At 36.0% G+C, this 21,862-nt stretch overlaps 1 protein-coding gene across 1 annotated transcript in view; it reads left to right on the forward strand.

Moving 5' to 3' along the window:
* The first annotated feature begins 217 nt into the window (after positions 1 to 217).
* Positions 218 to 21,862, forward strand: part of LOC136833428 (solute carrier family 13 member 2-like) — a 41,549-nt gene continuing 19,904 nt past the window's right edge. Inside the window, exon 1 of the mRNA XM_067095573.1 lies at positions 218 to 353. The gene's annotated coding sequence lies outside the window, so the exon portion shown is untranslated. The remainder of the gene's footprint in view (positions 354 to 21,862) is intronic.

Raw genomic sequence — 21,862 nt, forward strand, 5'->3', positions numbered from 1 at the left:
CGGGTGTTGTTCATTTCAGATGTAAGAATTCTGATACTGGAAAAACAAATTTAAGTAACAAATATAGAAAACGAAAACAATAAAAAATGAAGACAATAATTTACCTTGACATTCAAAAATATTCTAGCGCTTTTTTCTTAGGTCTTTTGAAAAGTTATTTAGCGGATTTCTAGCGCGTTTTGGAGGCTCGCCTCGCGCGTTTTCAAATCAGAGATGGCAACTGCCGCCGTGTCCACCTCGGACCTCACCTCAGTCCTCCTTCGTGGACAGTAGAAGGCGGTCCTGCACCGAGGCTCTCGTCTCTATTGCAGGGTGACATCAACGCGTCCTCCTGTTCCTCCTCGCTCCGCTAGGTACGTAGGTTGCATCAACTTTGGATCAGGAATTATTGGATGACTGCAACGTAATTCATTCAGTACGTAGAATATGTGAGAGTACTCTACAGAAAGAGAAAGTTAACTGCAACTTGATGACCTGGTGTGCTGTAACTGAAAGATTTCTTCGGAATCACCCGTGTTGGGAAGGATTTAAGAGACGAACAATGATGGAGTTATAGTGACTTGTTGCTGTGTTTTATAATATGTTGAAACTGAACGATGGGTAGCGAGAAAAAAATATAATTATAAATAAAAGTCTTTCCAATGACGAAATTCTTACTTCTGAAACGAACAATGCCAGCGGGATACACCAAGTTCAGAGCTGGCGCGTGCACTATACAATTTCCTGAGTTGCTTCAAGGCCAGTTAAAATTCTAACACAAAATTGTCAATTATGCCACTCATGCATAATTGATAAAAATAATATTGATCACTAGGAAGTAATTAACCTGCCACAGCTGTGTTGTTGGAGGTGAAATAACCAAAAAATCTCTGAGTAATAAGTGGTTAACACATATGATGCAAGATATAAGAATCTAACCTTTTTTACGCAGCTCAAGATAGGATACTTTGTGTTTCTCGATCGTGTTCTCAAAAATACTGGCTAAAGTTAGAAATAGACTTCGGAATCGAGTTGTTGCCGCATCAGACAAAAGTTTTTAAAGCAAAACAGTATTTTTATATATCTTCTGGGAAGCTTAACAAAAATCACATTTCATTATGCTTCGCCTACCTTAGTCACGTGTTTTTTTTATAATATACCACATTAAATAAGGAGCTCCTGGCTACTACCAAATAAAGGAATAGCATTTCTAAACATATATTTTTGCGTTCCTTGAAGTAAAAAAAAAAAAAAAAAGTAATTATATTAACAGGAGAAACGTGATTTTTGGCATGAAACAATGATAAATCTGGAAAATTGTAAGTATAACGTCGTTATTTATGAGATATTATTCTTTTTTGTACCAAGTGAAATATTAAATAGGTGCACCTTATCTATCTATCTATCTATATATATATATATATATATATATATATATATATATATATATATATATATATATATATATATATATATATATATATATATATATATATATATATATATATGAATGTTTATATGTATATATATAAGTGAATGTTTGTATGTTTGTTATTATGTAACTATGTAATGTACCCTTTGTATGTATTATGTACAGTATGTATGTATTATGTATGTATGTATGTATGTATGTATGCATTATGTGCAGTATGTAACTTTGTGCCCTATAGAAAACTTTAGTACTAGCCCTCGGGGAACAAATGTTCCTAAACGAATCGGTCATTTTACAAAGGGCTAGTACTAAACACTCGGTACCACATAAGTTACAAAGGGAAGGGGGAAAGGGAAAGGGAAGGGGGTTCCCCGAGGGCTAGTACTAAATACGGAGAAAGTGATTCATCAAATGTGTTTACTACTGTCCCCTGGGCGATCAAATGCACTTGGGGACATTTGATACCCCAGGGCTGGTACTAAACATGACGAAATACATTTGACACCCCACCCCGCCGTGTCTAGTCGGGGGTCAAATGTTCCTAGGCGAGTTGCTCATTTCACAACTCCCTAGGAATTTCACATATTTACTGAAATCCATGGTACACACACAATATATATATATATATATATATATATATATATATATTTCACATATTTACTATAATATATATACCTGTGTATGTATATATATATATATACACACATATATATATGTTATATATATATATATATATATATATATATATATATATATATATATATATATATATATATATATATATATATATATATATATATATATATATGATCTATATATATATGATCGTAATCACTTTGACACATGATTCGTTTATCACACATTACCACAGGTGAAAAAATAACAGACAGGGTATAGGTCCTGACCTGTTTCGACTTTATTTCCAAGCCGCTGACAGAGGCTCATACACTGTAGTATATATATTACGATTTCTAACACTGAGACAGTAATGACGAACATACACAACCGTCTGAGACTACGGATCCACCACCACTGACAGGTGTCAAAGGGGAAGTGGCTTCAAAGCTCATCAGGGTTAGTGGTAGTAAACACAATATACTTTCTGATATATTTATCATTTCCCTTGTGAATCAGGGATGAACCTCTATGCAGAAAACTTTCACATCTCAGCAACTTCATATACCTGTGGTGAAAGACAACCGAAACACATCTTCCGCACCACACCACACACACACACTGCACCAGTCACCTTTAACTTGCTCACATTCCCCAACTTCCAAAAAATTAAGGCTTTACTATTCCAACACCTCTTCAGCAAGTAGGCAGGTCCTTCTCTGTTCCTCTCTCCTTTTTCTCTAAAAATATGTGTATTGTACAACTTTTTCACTACTCAAATATTCTCCAATAATTCTATTAGAATAAACTACCCAAAAATCTTTTCCCTGGTGGCAATTGGTTTCCACATCTTTGTTACATATTCGCCTTTTTCATTCTGTCAGTTTTCTTAATACAAATACTCTACATAACAGTTAAATTCTACAGAATCAACAAATTCCAGTTTCTCTCTCTCTCTCTCTCTCTCTATTCAACAACTAAGTTTCACTTTAATATCTGAGATCTGACCCAGCAATCTTTTCAGACAAAACATCCTTCGCTTCCATGAACGCTGTTCTTCTTTTCCAAAACATTTACAGACATCCTGCTACCTGGCAGCCTACTTTCATATTCCTTCAAATTCTGATGTGAATTGATCACTCTTTTCTTACCCTCTCTATACTAGTAATCATTGCTTTATTATCCTGGGTTCCATTTACTCATGCTAACATTTACTTTCAGCTTTCTCCTCCTACAAAACTTTTAAACTGTTTTAGATACCTCTGCAACTTCTCTCTGCTAACACTGGTTAATACTGTTACATCATTTGCAAACATCAGCCACCCATATTTCATTCACAACACGTTTTCTTAATCGACAATCTTCGCCCACATTTCTCATCCTTCTGATTTCTCTCCCCACTCCATTCATGGGAATATGAAATAGTCATGGAGGCACAAACCAGTCAGCCTTTCTATCTGTAAGGTAAATTAATTTCTACTTTCACCACTTTGCTTTTTTACTAATTACCTTACATACCATACATTCTCTACTACTTGCGTAACTTTTCTCTATCAATTCAATCTTTTTCTCTGGACCTATGTCCACCACATACAATTTTTTCCTTCTACTATCAGACTGTTCACAAACTGTTTTTCTCTTATTTTTTTTAGCAAACATCGGATCCTCCCACTATCTTTTATTACTTCATCTCTAACTCCAAATTGGCTTTTCTCTGTCTGTCCTTATGTCATTTACCTTATTATCTCAACCAAAGCCTTACCATGGTATATTTATTAATAGGAATATTATGCCCTTTAATTCTTATACTCGTCTCTGTTGCATTTAACCACTGTGCAAAAAAAATTCAAATGTCCCTCTTGTCTCTTTCTCAAGAACTTTTCCTTCATCCAGATATACCGTACACACACTCATCAGCCCCAGAATTACACTAACACAACCAGATCATAACAAATCACTTTTAACCTCACATCATCTTCTGACAGTTTCCTTTTGTACAACCTTCTTACATCATCACCTGTCACATTCACTAGCATTCTTAAATTCGAACTTCATTCTTTCAACCCTGCATCATTCCAGTCTTATCTACTTCCCTCTTTATTTAGCCACTCATTACTCCATTTAACCTGTGTATCATATACAGTGTATTTGTGGTATAGTAAAGAAGTGCTGGTAAAAACGTTCACAGTAAAATATAGGGGGAAGAGGAGACCTTGCAAAAGAACCAATATGAATTTATTTATATTCTTGGGCAGTACCGATTTCATCCATTTGCCATTCCAAAAAAAGTAATAATATTCATCATAGAACAGTTTTTTCAACTGGTGATTGCAGCCTGAAGCAATGCTAAAACCACTAGCAGATGAGAATGAACACTAACGCCAACTTTCTATCATATTGCCACTCGTTGCAAATAAAAATAATCTGTCATACTTGAACATTCCATGTATTAAATCGCATGATACTCACGTCACTGAAAGCTGTGTAGTATCATTAAAGCCTAAATTTTATTCCCTTAGTGCACGTCTTATTTCACATATTTCAAATCAGAAACTTTATCATGATCATAAATCGGACTGATAACAGCTCATATGCTAAAAGAGCCCAAATAAAACCTTGTCATTTACATCTAAAATTAAATTCTCAACATCCGGTTTGGTGAATCGAGGTAATAGGCCGGTGTGAGAAATCCTTTCATACCGCATCACGGCAATCTTTGGTTATTATGCGAACAATACGTTAGACTGTGACCTGAAAATTACCCAATGATACATTTCGTCATGCAGTGAAACTTCTGGGAACGTCTGCTTGTTTGAATGTTATTCGGATGTACATAAGGTTAAAGAGTGTAAAAGTGTAATTTTCATGAATCCATGATCACGGAAATGGATGGAAAGATATTAACTTTTAGACAATTTTCGACATTATATGGAAATACCATAGTTTGCAATATTGTTACAAAACATGACTTGCTTCTGTTACCAAGTAATTACAGAAATAGAAAAGTGAACTCCAAAACTCTTATTCTGCCACTTTTAATGTTTTAGAGAACCGCCATTTCTCCTGAGAGAGAGGTTCTAGAAAATTGAATCTATGGGTGAGTTTAAAAACCTCACGTCCCCCTCACTATCACTGCACCTGTCTAGGAAGGAGGTTGGTGGTAGCCTGTATTAGTGTGAAGAAGACTGGAATCTCGGAACCAAGGATTTTTATGACCATCATCATCATTATTATTATTATTATTACTATTATTATTATTCAGAAGATAAACTCTATTCATATGGAACAAGCCCACCCACAGGTGCCATTGACTTGAAATTCCAACTTCCAAAGAATATGGTGTTCATTAAGAAGTAGTGAGGGGAGGTTAGGGGAAATACAGAAAGAAGAGATCTCGCTTATTAAAAAAAGAAAAACTAAATTAACAAATAGATAAAAATGTATAAAAATGCAAGGAGAATAGTATTAGGGTAGTAATGCACTGCATCTTCGCTTGAAATATTGAAGTTCCAATTGTTCGACATCCTCAGGAAGACTGTTCCATTGTTCACCTGGCCACAGGAGTGATGCGTTTATAATTTTCTTTATTGTTATCAAGTGAAACTTCGTCGACTTTTCACCACTGTTGCTGCTGAATGAAGAATCAGCCCTGTGTTAAATGGTTCAAGCCATTAACACCGCTTCATATACTCATTCATATATTACTTGAGTCACCGAAGTCCCTCGTTGGGTGAGTCGGTAGAGTTGTGGGCTAGCACTCGCTAGGCCCGAGTTCGAGTCTCCGGCCGGCTGATGAAGAATTAGAGGAATTTATTTCTGGTGATAGAAATTCATTTTTCGCTATAAAGTGGTTCGGATTCCACAATAAGCTGTAGGTCCCGTTGCTAAGTAACCAATTGGTTCTTAGCCACGTAAAATACGTCTAATCCTTCGGGCCAGCCCTAGGAGTGCTGTTAATCAGCTCAGAGGTCTGGTAAAACTAAGGTATACTTAACTTTTTCCTACCTTGCAAATGCTCTTGCATTTCCTGAATGTTAAATGCCTTTCATTGTAGCACGTCTGTCGTCCTGTCAAATCGCTGCTTTCTATGTTTCCCTCTCCCCTTCCTTCCCGAAAGCTCTAAATTACAAGCCCATTTCACCAATCTTATTCACTCCTACTCCTATTCTCTCAGCATGACCAAACCAACACTGATCTATCGCTTCATATAAACTGACTTTTTACCCATCTTTCCATCCTTACTTACTCTGCATAACTTTGCAGGAGGTTCATCCTATTGCTTTACATTCACATTTCTCCGTAGGGGGGGTAGTGCAGTCAGTGCACCTCTTGTGATGCACTGTAGGCATTACTTAAGGTTCTTCTTAGCCACGTTAAATAAGTCTAATCCTTTGGACCAGCCCTAGGAGAGCTGTTAATCAGCTCAGTGGTCTGGTAAAACTAAGGTATACTTAACTTTTTGCAACGTCCCTTCGGCCCCTAGCTGCAACCCCTTTCATTCCTTTTATTGTACCTCCGTTCATCTTCTCTTTCTTACTTTCCACCCTCTCCCAACAATTGATTTACAGTGCAACTACGAGGTTTTACTACTGTTACACTTTTCAGACCTTTTTACTGTAAATTTCCGTTTCAGCGCTGAATGACCTCATACGTCCCAGCGCTTGGTCTTTGGCCTAAATTCTATATTCCATTCTATTCTAAATACACATTTTGCCAAAACATTTCACTTTCCATAAAGTTGGGCTGCCTCTGCTATGTTTCCGTATATTTCAAATTTTGTTTTCCTGGGCACTCTCCTGTCTCACAATTTCTGCAGAGCCCTTTGGCAAATCTTTCAACTTCCAGTTACAGATATTTTCAGATTCGTTTACTACTCTATGTGGATATCCCAAGTTCTATTCACAAACATTTTAGTTCTTTTCTCTTCCATTTTCTCCCTCATCACTCCATTTATTTAAATGTTTAATAGCTAAAGATTCTCCTTCCATAATTCCTACTAACACCATAATAATATTTGATCATAATCTGACTTTAGATTATCTTGTAACGTATGTTATTGTTATTTATTGCCCCCATAATATAATTGCAAAAATTTCTTAATTTTATCATTTTTTCTTCTCCTGTCCTTTATGTATTCAACTCTTGATAATGATGGGCTACCAAATTACCTTCTTGCTGATTCCAACTTAACATCGTTTCAAGGTCGTCGTCTCATTTCTGCCAAAATTTCAACAAATACCTGTTTTCTTGACTGACTTAATGTCAAATCTTTTATCATTTGGATTTCAGTTATAATGTTACGGCTCAACAATGAATAAACGTGATTGAAAACTGGTCGATAATAATTGCATCTATTACCTTCCACGTTTCACCTTCCCTGAAAATCAATGGCAGTAAGATTTGTGCTGTTTCTTTCTTTATACGCTTTCAGGGTGGGGACCCCTGTCCTGTCTCCTTCGGTTTACTTCCAGTGTTTATTTCATCTATTTGCTCTGCCATTTCTTGCATGCCGTCCGTCTCCTGATGGTAAAACTGAGCTTGTTTTTCTACATTGGGTGTTTGTGCGCTCTCTCTGTTTTGAAGAGCTAGTATTTCTTCTTTATGTTTGTATTCTGCCAGTTGTTTTATCACTTCACTTCCTAAAATCTTCTCTTTGTTGCGTCGTTTCGGTTACTGCACCTCCAGACTTCATTGTTTCTGCGGTATTGCCTCTGTAATCCTCATTGCGCAGCTTCTTGACTTCTATTGTAATCAATTTCTTGACGACCTTCAGGTACGACTAACCTTCCCTTTGGGTTGCATGCCTGACGAAACTTTTGTTTCCTAATTCGGTTTAGACCGTTATGGTTCATTTCTATATTTGTCTCCGTCATTAATTCAGTAATGTGTACGCTATTTAACGCTTAGTTGACCAGTATCCTTCTGGGATTAAGTACTCATTTTCAGCTGAGTAGACTAATGTAATTATGGTAAAGTTCCTTAGCTAAAAGAACACGGCGCCGTCGAGGGTTCGAACCTGGGTTGTCTTTGGGTCCTGGATCCCAAGACAGTCACTATCATTTTCTTCATTATCACTGAAAGTGACGGTAATGAATCCTACAATGCTGAATTCATTGTTCATAAGCAGTGACAGGAAATTTCACTAAGAAAAGATTTTCCAAGTGCAACCCTTTTGATGATATTAAAACTCATTGTCAAATATGGTGAGGATTCTTTATCATAGTTTTAATTATTGTTATCGTTGTTGCTATTGTTATGTTAAAAAAAACTTCATGGATGTTTCAAATGTGAAATCTTTTACTTATATTGGTAAGAAGAAGAATTATAACACCAAACTTCAGGACTCTTTAAATCACTCTTAATTCACTAAGAATATTTTCCACTCTTAAAAGAGTGACAGCATATTATTAAAATCTTAGAATCGTAAATGACGACTTTCCCGCACTCTTGACGACAAATAACTACCAATATTCACAGAATTCTCCTTCAGAGCCTGAACACTTTTCCCGGAAATGGGTTTCAAATACGAATGTTAAAATGCCAACACGATGTTTCGTTTCCTGTTTTTTTTTTTCTTCACTTCACTGAAACTTCGCTCGATTTCCATTTCTTTTCGTCCAGCCTTTTCTAATACTTTCTTCACATGATGAAAAAAAAGAAAAAAAAAAGGACATCGCGGTTGTGCCACTTTCTCCGGCTAATGGATTTGCCAACAGTCTTTCTTGCACACAAGGAACATCAGTTCATTCAAGGTAACTTGTTTTTCAACTAAGTTTTTCGAACATATTTCAGCTAAGGGCATATTCTTTTGCCCCTTTTTTTTCAAGGTGTCTGACGACCTTGTAAGCATAAGCGCCTAATATTTAGGCCTAACAGCCACTTTCATTTATACATTCAGCTGGAAGTAGATTACGTCATCGAAGGGCAAGGTCACGAGGGGCAGCGATAACCAGTAAAACGGGGCGTCTTTTCCTCGTCTTGCGTCACAGCAGAGTATCAGATTGATGCCGTTCAGCAACTGGTCCTTCATTACAGATGATTATATCGGTTAGGGCTGAGAGTAACAGGTTATAGGAATATATTTACGGCAACCGTCTAATCAAGTAACTCGTGAGATATTTGTTGCTTTAATGCAACCAGATTTGCTGAACAGTAGCACCATTATGCAGTAAATGTGCCTCGTTGTCGAACTTCTCAGTTCCAGAGGTCCCTTATTCCTCACACCGCTGGACTGTGGAACAGCCTCCCTGAGGATGCCGTGCAATGGGAGCTTCAAAAGTTCGTACGAAGATGCAGTGCATTGCTACCCTAATACAATTCTCCCAGTATTTTAACAATTTACATTTTTATCTATTGGTTAACTGTTAATTTTTTCTTTTTTAATTAAGCAAGATCTCTTCTTTCTGTGTTTACCTTTATCTCCTGATACTTCTTTCTAATGAACACCACAATATTCTTTGGAAGCTTGAATTTCAAGTTAATAGCCCCTATGGGGTTGTTCCATATGAATAGGGTTCACCTTCTACATAATAATAATAATAATAATAACAATAATAATAATAATAATATCCAGTGCTACATTGTACCGAATTTCCCTTTATAAGTAATTACTTAGTAGCTGGGAGTTGGGTCTCAGCAGTATTCTCACTTCTTTCATACTTTCGTCTCAACATATTATGCCATATGACAAGATAATATATTTAAAAATGAAAAGGATTTTTCTTTTTCCATTTGTCAGATGTTAGTCAGCAAATTAACTTGTTAGACACTTAAAATTTCCGCAGTTTTCCTCTTTCATGATCACATTTACGGTGAACTGTGACAAGTGCTTTATAATCTAACTGGAAGAGAATGACCTAACTGACAAAAAAAAATATTGATTTCATTATGACATGTAAATAACAGGACAAACTCAGGTGTTTTTCCCTTTGTAGAGAACATAGGCTAAGACTGGTTCCACCGTCATGCACAGACCGACGCTAACAGACTGTACGAGTAATTTCCGTGAGATGAGGTATCGTTGCTTCTAGAACGGATGGGAAGAGTCAGTTATGACGGTGCTCGGTGTAGCACAAGAACAAACGCGAAGACAAAGCGGGCTTACACACCAGAGCCGTTCGTCGTCATTTGCATCATTTGTGCGAGAACTGGTGCAAATCTCTAAAAGAGAATATGTAACAATCATTGTACTATAGTTTTTTTTTTTTTTTATCTGGCAAAATTGCACTTACCTGCTTGCCGCTGATTGGGTGGACGTCCTGTTGGCCGAATCTCACAGTTTTGTTTTCACACTGTTTCAGAATTGCGATTGCACGGTCATAGAGCGAGTTAAGAGCTAAGTTATGTCATGTTATGTAAATACTAGTTGTAATAAACGTAAGTATTAAGAACTTACATACCGAAATATTATATATATTTAACAATTATGAAACGACACTTACCGAAGCCGTAGGCTAGAAAAATGTTTCAAACGCATAAACTTAAATGTTTAATTTTTAGCTAGATTTTTAGCGAAATCATGCCATTAGTGGTTTGGAAATAAACAAAAATGTGTTTATTGTGCATTGCTGAAGGTTCTGTAACGCCTAAGAACAAAAATTAAAAATTATCGTAGAAATTTAAGCTTTGCGGAGAAATTGAGGAGGTGGAGTTGTGGGGGGGAACAGCTGGTGAGTTGTCGTCTGCACACACCACTTACAACCAGAATTATTCAGCTTAGATTCGGCTATCGAGCTGGTGCCTCACTATCTTTTTCACCTATTTCAGCCATGGCCACAAGAGACGACAGAGATCAAAACACACATGAAGGAACTTCAAACACCAAGCAAAGACATCACTGAAAATCTCTATTTGAAGAACAGTCAATTTACTGAAGTTTTATATAGCAGAGAGTAGCACACTAGCTAGAAAAAAGTATTCATAAATTCAATGCATATTCAATTTGCCTTTTTATACATATCCTAGAATATTAATGACATTCCGTCTGCAGTATTTTTGAAGTGAAAAAATTAGCATTATGGTATTTAAACATCTTAATGATTATTTTAGGAACACAAGAGCACCACAACCCAGATTTGAACCTCCCGCTGAAAGTACGTCAACCTTGTGTCAACCCTGTGGCTGTTCCTCCCACAACTCCACCTCCTCAACTTCTCCGCCAAACTGAAATTTCTACGATAATCTTTTGAACTCATGCGTAATAGAACCTTCAGCAATGTACAATAAATACGTTTTGGTTATTTCCAAACCATTAATGACAAGATTGCGCTAAAAATCTGGCTGGAAATTAAACATGCGTTTGAAACATATTTCTAGTCTACGGCTTCGGTAAGTGTTGTTTCATAATTGTTAAATATATATAATATTTCGGTATGTAAGTTCTTAATAGTTACGTTTATTACAACTGGTATTTGCATAACATTACATAACTTAGCTCTTAACTCGCTCTGTGACCGTATAATCACAATTCTGAAACAGTGTGAAAACAAAACTGTGAGATTCGGACAACCAATCGGCGGCAAGCAGCTAAGTGCAAGTTTGCCAGGTTAAAAAAATAGACTATACTTTTATTTGCATGGGGGTGGGGGTGTTCAGTGTGAGGCATGGGTTTTTCCTATAGGTTTACTGTGTGTACCGAATAGAACAGAATACAGAATTAAGGCCAAAGGCGAAGCCCTGGAACCTATGAGGTCATTCAGCGTTGAGAGGGAAATTGAGAGTAGAAAGTTGTAACAAGAGGAAAACGTCGCAGTTGCACTATGAAACAGTTTAAAGGAAATTAAGATGGAAGACAGAATATGAAAAGATGTACAGTAAAAGAAACTAAAGGGGTTGCAGCTAGGGGTCGAAGGGACGCTGCAAAGAGCATTAAGTAATGCCTACACTGAACCACGTGAGGTGCACTGGCGACACTAACCCCCTTCGACGACTATGTGATATAGATCTATCTAAGAACAAGACATCTTAATGGAAAGAATCCGCGACTGTTTTCTGCAATGCTCCTTCAGAAGAGTACCCAATGTATGCAAAACAAGTTTCTGAACTTTGGCATTAGAACTTCCGTCATTTGATGAGTGCTGAAAAGTAAACTCTTGAGAAATAACTTCCGTTGATCATCATCGCTCTTCAATCGTGCTTTCTTCAAGTTAACGAAATCAGAGAAAGCTTGGTCAAAAGCGCCCACAGAGCTCGTCCTCCTTTTTGTCGACTCGACTCTTGCCCTCTGGTGTGAGTAAGATGTCTACCATTACTTCCTTGAACGCTGTCTTCTTCGCCTCTTTCGAAGTCTGCCAATGCAAGACCTTCATCTAGGATTATTGGCAAGAACTTTCTGCCTGACGCTTTGCCACACAAAGGTTTTACCGCCTTTGCAATCGTGCGATATAAAAAATGTTCCATGCAGTGTAGTGAAGAAAAACAACTGAATGACCGATTAAAGAAAGAAAGAAAATATACAGACACATTATATATATATATATATGCTTCAATAAACACACACACGCACACACCTGGCTAACGTTACCTCATTCTGATATACCGAATGCGGGTTCGAATCTTGCCACAGGCATCGTGAAAAATGTGAAAAAATCAAGAAGTTAAGAGGTCATTGAGGTTATTACAGGTACATATATAACTTTAAAAGTTTGTTAAATATATATATATATATATATATATATATATATATATATATATATATATATATATATATATATATATATATATATATATATATATATATATATATATATTCAATATATATTATATACATATATATATATGTATGTGTAATACATTATTATATACGTATGTATGTGTAAATATTTTATATATATATATATATATATATATATATATATATATATATATATATATATATATATATATATATATATATATATATATATATATATATACATAAAAATACAGTGGGCCATCCAGTCCATATTTACGTTAACAGCTAAAAAAATTATAATACATCTACAGTAATACATTACGTGAATTATAATTATATGTATATTACTTGTTTAAGCTCATTGTTGCTCTCTGAATGTTAATAAGTGTCGTTAAATAACCCCAAATATATTCATATATCCCACCAATTTCGTAATACTTAAATGCTTTGATAGAACTTCTATATGGCGCAAAAAAATTATAAAGTAATCATCATTGTTAGTTTCTCTTCCTAAAGTACCAGCATAAAAGTGAAGAAATGTTTGATTTAGGCTGACTCAGCTGGTTATTTTGGCATCTAATTTTTTTGTAAATTTGCTTACTTGAACAGATAGCGAGGCATCAGAAAAACTCATCTTTCACGTGAATCAAAACGAGCATCCTGGCATGTGTTCCAACTTGACAAAGACAGGCCAAAGAGTACACAGTTCGAAAGTGTTATGAAAAAAAGAGGAGACAGAAATCTAGAAACTGTCTGACAGACAGTGTAAAGGGGATACTGGAAAGGAAAGTCCTAAGTATCCAGAGTGCGTAATTTTTAAGACAGAGGTGACAGGTGCATTGTGAGCGTGTGTGTAAGGATTTTCGATGCACTCCTGATAAGCTTCCGTGTGTTTATGAAGTGGCTAATGGTCTGGAGATTTACTGCACTGCGCAGTGACTAGTTCTGTTCTGTCCTTTCTTGGGAGATAGCCCTCGTTAGGAGAAATGGCTTAACAATCTGGTATACATACATATGCGCACATATATATATATGTATATATATTACACACACACATATATATAATTTATATTTATATATATATACATTTTATATATATATATATATATATATATATATATATTCAACTGTGTTTTCTTAATGATTACGGATACTTGGCCACAGGCTGACCTTTAAAACACTATCATACGAAGGGTGAAAGTTCCACAAACAAAACCGCGTGAAACAACTCCGCCTACATCGGTGACTTTATAGCCTGATTAGATATTTGTACTACGTGTATAAGTATAGAAAAGAAATACAAAAGCTTCCAAGGTGAGGAAACACAAATTTGAATTACAAACTGTAACATTCACTTATACTGAGGACATGTTATGCTAAGGGCCTGTTTACGAGGAATCCTGTGGATGATATCAAGGACAAGCTAGAGACAGACAAATAAAGCATTGCCATGCGATCAGAGGCATTCCCGACTACCAAATGAGAGGTTTAAACGCTGCATCCTGCATGCAAGAGACAAGGGACGGGTCGCTGTGCTGTCACATAGTGTCCTAGAGACCGAACATAAATTATGACCAGCGCCCAGGCCACCTCTCCATCCAAAACTAGGGCAAGGGAGAACCAGGCAGTGGCTACTTATGGTTCAGCAGGTAGACCTATCCCAACCCCCTTCACTATACCTCCATCCCCAGCTCACAATGACAGGACCACCATCCTATGAAGTTCAGGCGAAAGCAACAGCTAACACGACCGAGATCAAGCCTCTCGCTGACCACAGACAGATGTATAATAATTTCTCTCTCTCTCTCTCTCTCTCTCTCTCTCTCTCTCTCTCTCTCTCTCTCTCTCTCTCAATGAACCCTGTCAGCTCAGGAATCAGTCCAACACAGAAAATATTTGAATATAGACATTGGAATTTCTAAATTGTTATTTTTTTTTTTTTTAACCTTCTGTATTTCGTTAGATTAGAAAGATTTGAGCACCATACTCGGGAAATATCACTGATAAATATGGAATGGATTTATACAAAATAAATCCAATAAGGAATATATTAAAGCCACAATAAGGCGTCACTTTCGCTATACCAGAAGGAATCTTTTGTATGTATCACAATGAAAGAGGTCTGCTCTGTGTAAAAGGAGACGTGTACACATACATGCATACATATATATACATACATAGAAATAATCAACACACGATCACGTGTGGAACAGAAATAAATTTCTGACTCACATCAGGATCGAACCCAGGTCTTTCGATTGAAAGGCAAGGGCACTGCTCACTAGGCCATACAAGTCGTAAAAGAAGTTGGAACCTGAGTGTCACTGCACCCAAGGAATTACCTGGGCAAGCTAACTGCTTGCATACCAGCATGTTTTCTCCACACGTGATTGTGTGTTGATTATCTCTATGATATTCACTCAGAAGGGACAATTCGAATGAAATGCTATCAACTGGGTCATTGCTGAGTGGGAGGTTGGGAAAACACACTGGCATGCAAGCAATTAGCTTGCCCAGGTAATTCCTAGGGTGCAGCGACACTCAGGTTCCAAATTCTTTTATGACTTGTATGGCCTAGTAAGCAGCGCCCTTGCCTTTCAATTGAAAGACCTGGGTTCGATCCCGATGTGAGTCAGAAATTTATATACATACATACATACATGCACACACACACACACACACACATATATATATATATATATATGTATATATATATAATATATATATATATATATATATATAAATATAATATATATATATATTATATATTATATAAATATAAATCTACATATAATGTATATATATACATATAAATAAATATACCTGTATATATATATATATATAAATATAAATATACCTATATATATATATATATATATATATATATATACAGAATGTATATATATATATATATATATATATATATATATATATATATATAGAGAGAGAGAGAGAGAGAGTATACAAATATAGGCTCCTATGACACAAAGCTACTTCTTTAAAGTGCCGTGTCTTCCATGGCGTTGGTAATCATAGACTTACAATATTTTATATTTATTACCATCTTCAACAGTTGTGCGACACATCTTTTCTCCTCCAGTCAATCTCGTTTTAGCTCTATATATTTCTCTCTATCCAGATCTCGCTTTCCTGCCCTCTGGCACGCTTGAAAACTCTATAAACCCTTCTTTCTCACGGAACACGTGGCAATGAATATAGCGAGGTCCACATAAATAACAGATAAATCTATCGAACATTTTCGTGTTGTTTCGGCAAATTACGAAACTAAATTATTGTATATATACAGTATACGGTATGTATATGTAAGAATATTATTATCAAATATACCGTGACATTTTTGTTCACAAACATTAAGCTACAAATGTCGTTTATTATCTAGTTCGTTCTACCATGGTAATATCACCGATAGGGAATTATATATATATATATATATATATATATATATATATATATATATATATATATATATATATATATATATATATATATATATATATATATATATATATTATATATATATACATAAGTATGTATGTATGTACGTAAGTAAGTATGTATGTATAATCGCTTTTTATTACCTTTTTACTTCAAACGTTGCCCCCATCTCCCAACCCCCATTAACCGCGCACTTCCCGGCGAAGGGTAAACGTCTGGCCACGACATAACAATAAGGCATATAACCTTCCCACAAGCACTAAATACCTCTTCTAAGAGGCTACAGTATTCGAGTATAATTTTTCTGTGATAATCAGATGCAACAGCATAAGATTCTTTTATCTATTCAAAGGACAGGTTCCATGTTTCTGGCTACGGGCTCTTTTCTAAAGATGGGATAGATTTAATGTAACCTATATATAGTATGTGTGTATATATATATGTATGTATGTATGTATGTATTATACACACACATAGTATATATATATACATATATATATTATATATACATATGTGTGTGTATATATATATAAATATAAATATAAATATAAATATAATGTATATATATATATATAATATATATATATATATATATATACATAAATAATTATACATGTCACAAAATCCACGTAAGAAGGTGAGAGAAAACCGGGTAGAATATACTACGAACGTACTTGTTTAAAGTCCCGGTTTTCACTCACCTTCTTACGTGGATTTTGTGATATTCTCAAGCACGCGTTCCTTCGTGCTGCATTGGACATATACAGTATGTATATATAAAAATAACAATGGACATAACTCCAGTCCTACTAACAAAGCCACACGCTTCTTCCCTTTAGGTCATATATATTTTTTTTTTATTTTATTTTTTTTTTGCATTTTTTGTTGCTTTCGAAAGCGTAATTAGACGGATTCTGGCCCCCGAAATTCTGTCATTCAGATGGATTCAAAACTTTCACACCTCATGGCAACAACCTTGTGTTCATGTCAACGTAATTGTTCTGAACTACGAGCCGGTTCTCCTAATAGGTGTGGTCCCCCGCCCCCGTTCCCCAAAGAAAAGAAAAAACAAATAAAAGTTTATGCCACATTCACCCTTCAACTGCAGGCTTAAGGATAATCTCTATGAACAGAAAAGTTCAGTAATCTTTACTGTTTCTTTCACCTGTACAATAAGTTCAAAACAGTACCTTTGCACTCGCAAATAGTGCTTCGTTCGCCTCTATTCTAATGCAATCCTTCTCTCTCTCCTTAACTATTAAGATCCCTTCTTCTCTCAGTACATCTCCCCATTAAGACAGATCAATCACTTATGGAAAGCAGTTTTAAACCAGTTATTGAGTTGTTCTTCCACTTATCTCTCAGAGCCAAGTAAGATTTGGGCGGTTTTCACCGGCCTGGATCTCGTAGCACACAAGAAAAAGGTAGAAGAAACTAGTTCAGGAGAGCAAGTCATCACACTGACCTGAGTTTATGGTCTAGACCAGCGTTTCTCAAACAGTGCGCCATGCAAGGTAGCTAGGTGCGCCCCAAGATAATGGAAGATTTAATTTATATAATATGTTTGTGTTTTAAAACTTTGATTTTCATTTATTTTAGAGACGTCAAGTATGTGGTTTCTAAGTCTAAGTCAAGTTTTCGCCATTTGACATTTTGAACTGGAAGGTAAATTCCTTAATGGTTTAATCTTCAAGAAGCAATGGATAATCCTTTCCTCTCTCTCGAAAAACAAAAGATATTCTCTGTAATTCCATATCCTGCTAATCTTCTTTTGAAATCTTAGCCGAAATGACAACCGTCACAGGTAATTTTTTTTTCTTAAGCCTACTTGATCCAGGTTAATGATTTCACCATATGGTGAATGAAAAAGACAAAGTTAATACCAAATTTCCCCTGATGTCAGTTGGTAACAGAATTCAGTGGGGCTACACCAAATTACAGTATTCCAGGTTAGCGCCATATAATCCAGGTTAGTAACTTCACCATATGGTGAATGACAGATCAAAGGGGGTTCATAATTCGGGACAATGACCTCTTTGTAGGACCTATAAATGCAAGGTCAGTTCTGCGATTGTGGTCAGCCAGTAGAGTAAAGACCCCAGTGCTGTTGCATGACTTTTCAAAGTTCTTGTTCAGGACACGTACTCGGCGAATTATAATTTGTGGTTTATATATATATATATATATATATATATATATATATATATATATATATATATATATATATATATATATATATATATATATATATATATCTTAAAAATAAACTACCCATACAATGAACAGATTTTTAAACAAGGAACGTACCAGTGAAGAACTTGATTCTAATAATGAAACCATTCCAAGTGACATGAAGCGTCCAGCGAAGAAAAATAAGAGTAGACCCAATTGCAAATACGACAAAAGTCATTCAACTTACGGGGTTGGGGATGGAAATCAGCCTCCTCAGCCACTGTGTTTAGTCTATGGATGCAAAATGTCAAACATGTCGATGCTTCCTAGTAAATTAAGTAAGCATTTTCAAACATCGCATTGCAGTCAGTCTTCAAGGAAAACACGTAAGTTATTTCAAAAGATGACTTGAGCAACAAACAAAGCAAGCAATTGTTTTCGAAAGTAGAGCAACGGTATCTGAGAAAGCTCAAATTGATTCTTAGGAAATATCGGAAGTGACATCCGTAAAAATGAGGTCTCATACTCTTGCTGAATCTATTATTTTGCCCGCTTGTAAAAAGATGATTAAGGCTATTTTAGGAGACGATGCAGAGAAACAAGTAAAATTCCATTATCAAATGATACGGTTCATAGGCATATTCTGGGAAGGTCTAACAATATTGAAGAAAATGTTTGCTGTAATAAACTTCAGGATTCATACTTTGCACTCCAAGTTGATGAATCAATTGACATAACCAACAAAGCGCAACCAATCACCTTTATTCGCTTTACTGATGGGGATAATATAGTACTTCAGTATCTTTGTTGCAAAGAATTGCTTACCACTGCTAAAGATGAGGATATTTTTCATGTTTTAAATCATTATTTTGAGAAATGGAATTTCTCCTGGAAGTCGCGTGTCGGAATTTGTACTGATGGAGCCCCATCAATGGCTGGTTCTATTCAAAGTCTTGCATCGTTTGTAGAGCAACACCATCCCAACATTATAGTAACTCAATGTTTCTTGCACACAGAGAGGCCCTGATGGAAAAAAAAAAAAAACCTTGGTACTAAATTGAAAGACGTTTTTGATCAAGATCAAGTTGTCGTAAAGGTCAATTTCATTAAGACTAGACCAGTAAAAGCTCGTATATTGGAGCTACTTTGTGAAAACATGGATTCACAACACACACTCTGCTTGAACTTCGTCAAGAACTATTGGCATTTTTTTGAGAAAAAAATACATAAAATAAAAGTGGAATTTGTGAACTTCTGAAATGTGGGCTTTAGGTTCAGCACTAGAATAGTCTGAACGTGTCCATGCAAAATGGAAATGAAAACCTTCTCTCATCTACCAACAAAATGAAAGTATTCCAGAGAAAAACTAGCAGTTTGGAAAAGAAAAGCTAGTTTAGGCTGTTTGGAAAGTTTCCTTTGGTTAGAGAAGGCCATTCAGACAATTTAATTCCTTAAATAGTGGATCATTTAGTACTTCTGGATGGTAATCTGAACCATTACTTTCCATCAATAAACACCGAGCAATACGATTGGATTCGCAACCCTTTCTTTGACATTTCAACTGCTGACGCTGGCTTTTCGTTAATAGGAGAGGAGGAGCTAGCTACCATATCTACTGATCGTGGCTTCAAAATCAAGCATAAGTCGGTGCCCATCGATCAGTTTTGGATTTCAATCAAAGCAGACTATCCTTCAATAGCTACGAAAGCTATGACTGTTTTATTGCAGTTTTCCAGTTTTTGAACAAGGGTTAACATTAAATGTAAAAATAGATCAAATGTCAAATGCATTGATGAAAGATAAAAGTATGTTTATTTGGGAAATTGAGAAATTTTATCAAGCACGTTTCACATTAGGATACTTAAACGTAAAATATGCCTAAAAAAAATAAACGGTTGTTTCAGATACTTCTTTATCATTTTCCTATTCTCAAATTTCATGACTAATTTTTCCATATGAAAATCAATGATGCGCCCCAAAGTTTTGGTTATTTCATAGGTGCGCCCCGAGGTCAAAAAGTTTGAGAAGCACTGGTCTAGACTCTACAGTCTTTCCCTCAGGGTTCAATTTTTTAGTCATATAAGTAAGTCAAGTCGTTTTTCTCTCTCCCGTTCTTATTTTCTTTCTTTATTGCGGTAAAAAAGGAAACGCCTGTAGACGATAAAGATATCAGACACTCTCTCTCTCTCTCTCTCTCTCTCTCTCTCTCTCTCTCTCTCTCTCTCTCTCTCTCTCTCTCTCTCCCTCCGACAAACTACATTGCTTTTTATACTTTATGTCTAATGTTTAATATTTACTCCTGTTTAAAAAGATTACTCTAATATTCTTTCTGCGTACTGCCTGGTAGCATGTCCTTGTTACCGTAAAAAGAGAGTAAAAAGAACACTTGGGAGAGATGAGGATCTATTGTGGTGGGCCACAGCCAGGGTGGGGAACGGAATAAGGCCAGCAACCTCATCCAAAAAAAAACCTGCGAACAACCGGAAGGTAAACCTATCTAATGGGAAAAGACATGCATCTGGAACTGAATCTGTAGCATGGGCTCTTCCTTGCAGCCATTTTTGGCCAACGCTTGAAAATGTTTTGTGATTGATCCATCCCTAATTAGATGGTTAAGGTCATTTTGGCTGTCTCTGCGCCCCGTAGGGAAGACGTGCTGTCAGTGCACCTCACTTAAGGTTATTTGCAGCGTCCCTTCGGCCCATAGCTACAGCCCCTTTCATTCCTTTTAATGTACTTCCATTCATATTCTCTTTCTTCACAGATCCCAGCGCTTGGCTTTTGCCCAAATTCTATATTCTATCCTATTCTGTTATGAAATGCTTATTTTCCCCTAAGAATCATGCTTGATGACAAGTTTTTCTTCTTGATTTGGTTGAATGCAGGGGACCAACCTACATGCGTCCAAATGTGGATCATTTCTGTGTTTCCCTTGTTCACATGTATACATAAAGTACATTTGTATAGGGATAAATATACAGTATATTAAGTTTTATACTCTAAATGGTTTTCGTTCTTTCTGCCTCATCTTTCTTGGTTCACTGTACTTTAAATAATTATTTGAATTTATTGAAAACTATTATCACTTTGTATATACTAGTGTTTGACTATGTAACTAATTTCTACATATTTAACTTTAAATTACTGTAAAATCATCGTATTTGAAAGGGCACAGAATGGTAATGAGTAGTTCGGAGGGTACTGGTACTGACGGACACTTGTTTACATTTAACGTTTCACCCGTCGCGAAAGGTGAGGTCGGGAGGTGTAAACATGACCCTGAGGAAAAAAAAACTTGGACTCGGCTGAGAGAGAGAGAGAGAGAGAGAGAGAGAGAGAGAGAGAGAGAGAGAGAGAGAGAGAGAGAGAGAGAGAGAGGAACGGCTCTGGATTTGGTGGGCCTGTTGGACGGTCTAACTTGGGATATCATAGTGAAAGGGCACTTAAGGAAGATTTCGCCCTTAGTTCACGAATTTTGTATTGCAAGGGAGACTTCACGGAAGTCTTGGATGAATTTCGCAGCCATCACGATGAAT

Source organism: Macrobrachium rosenbergii, chromosome 51, assembly GCF_040412425.1.
Source record: "Macrobrachium rosenbergii isolate ZJJX-2024 chromosome 51, ASM4041242v1, whole genome shotgun sequence".
Lineage (NCBI taxonomy): Eukaryota > Metazoa > Arthropoda > Malacostraca > Decapoda > Palaemonidae > Macrobrachium > Macrobrachium rosenbergii.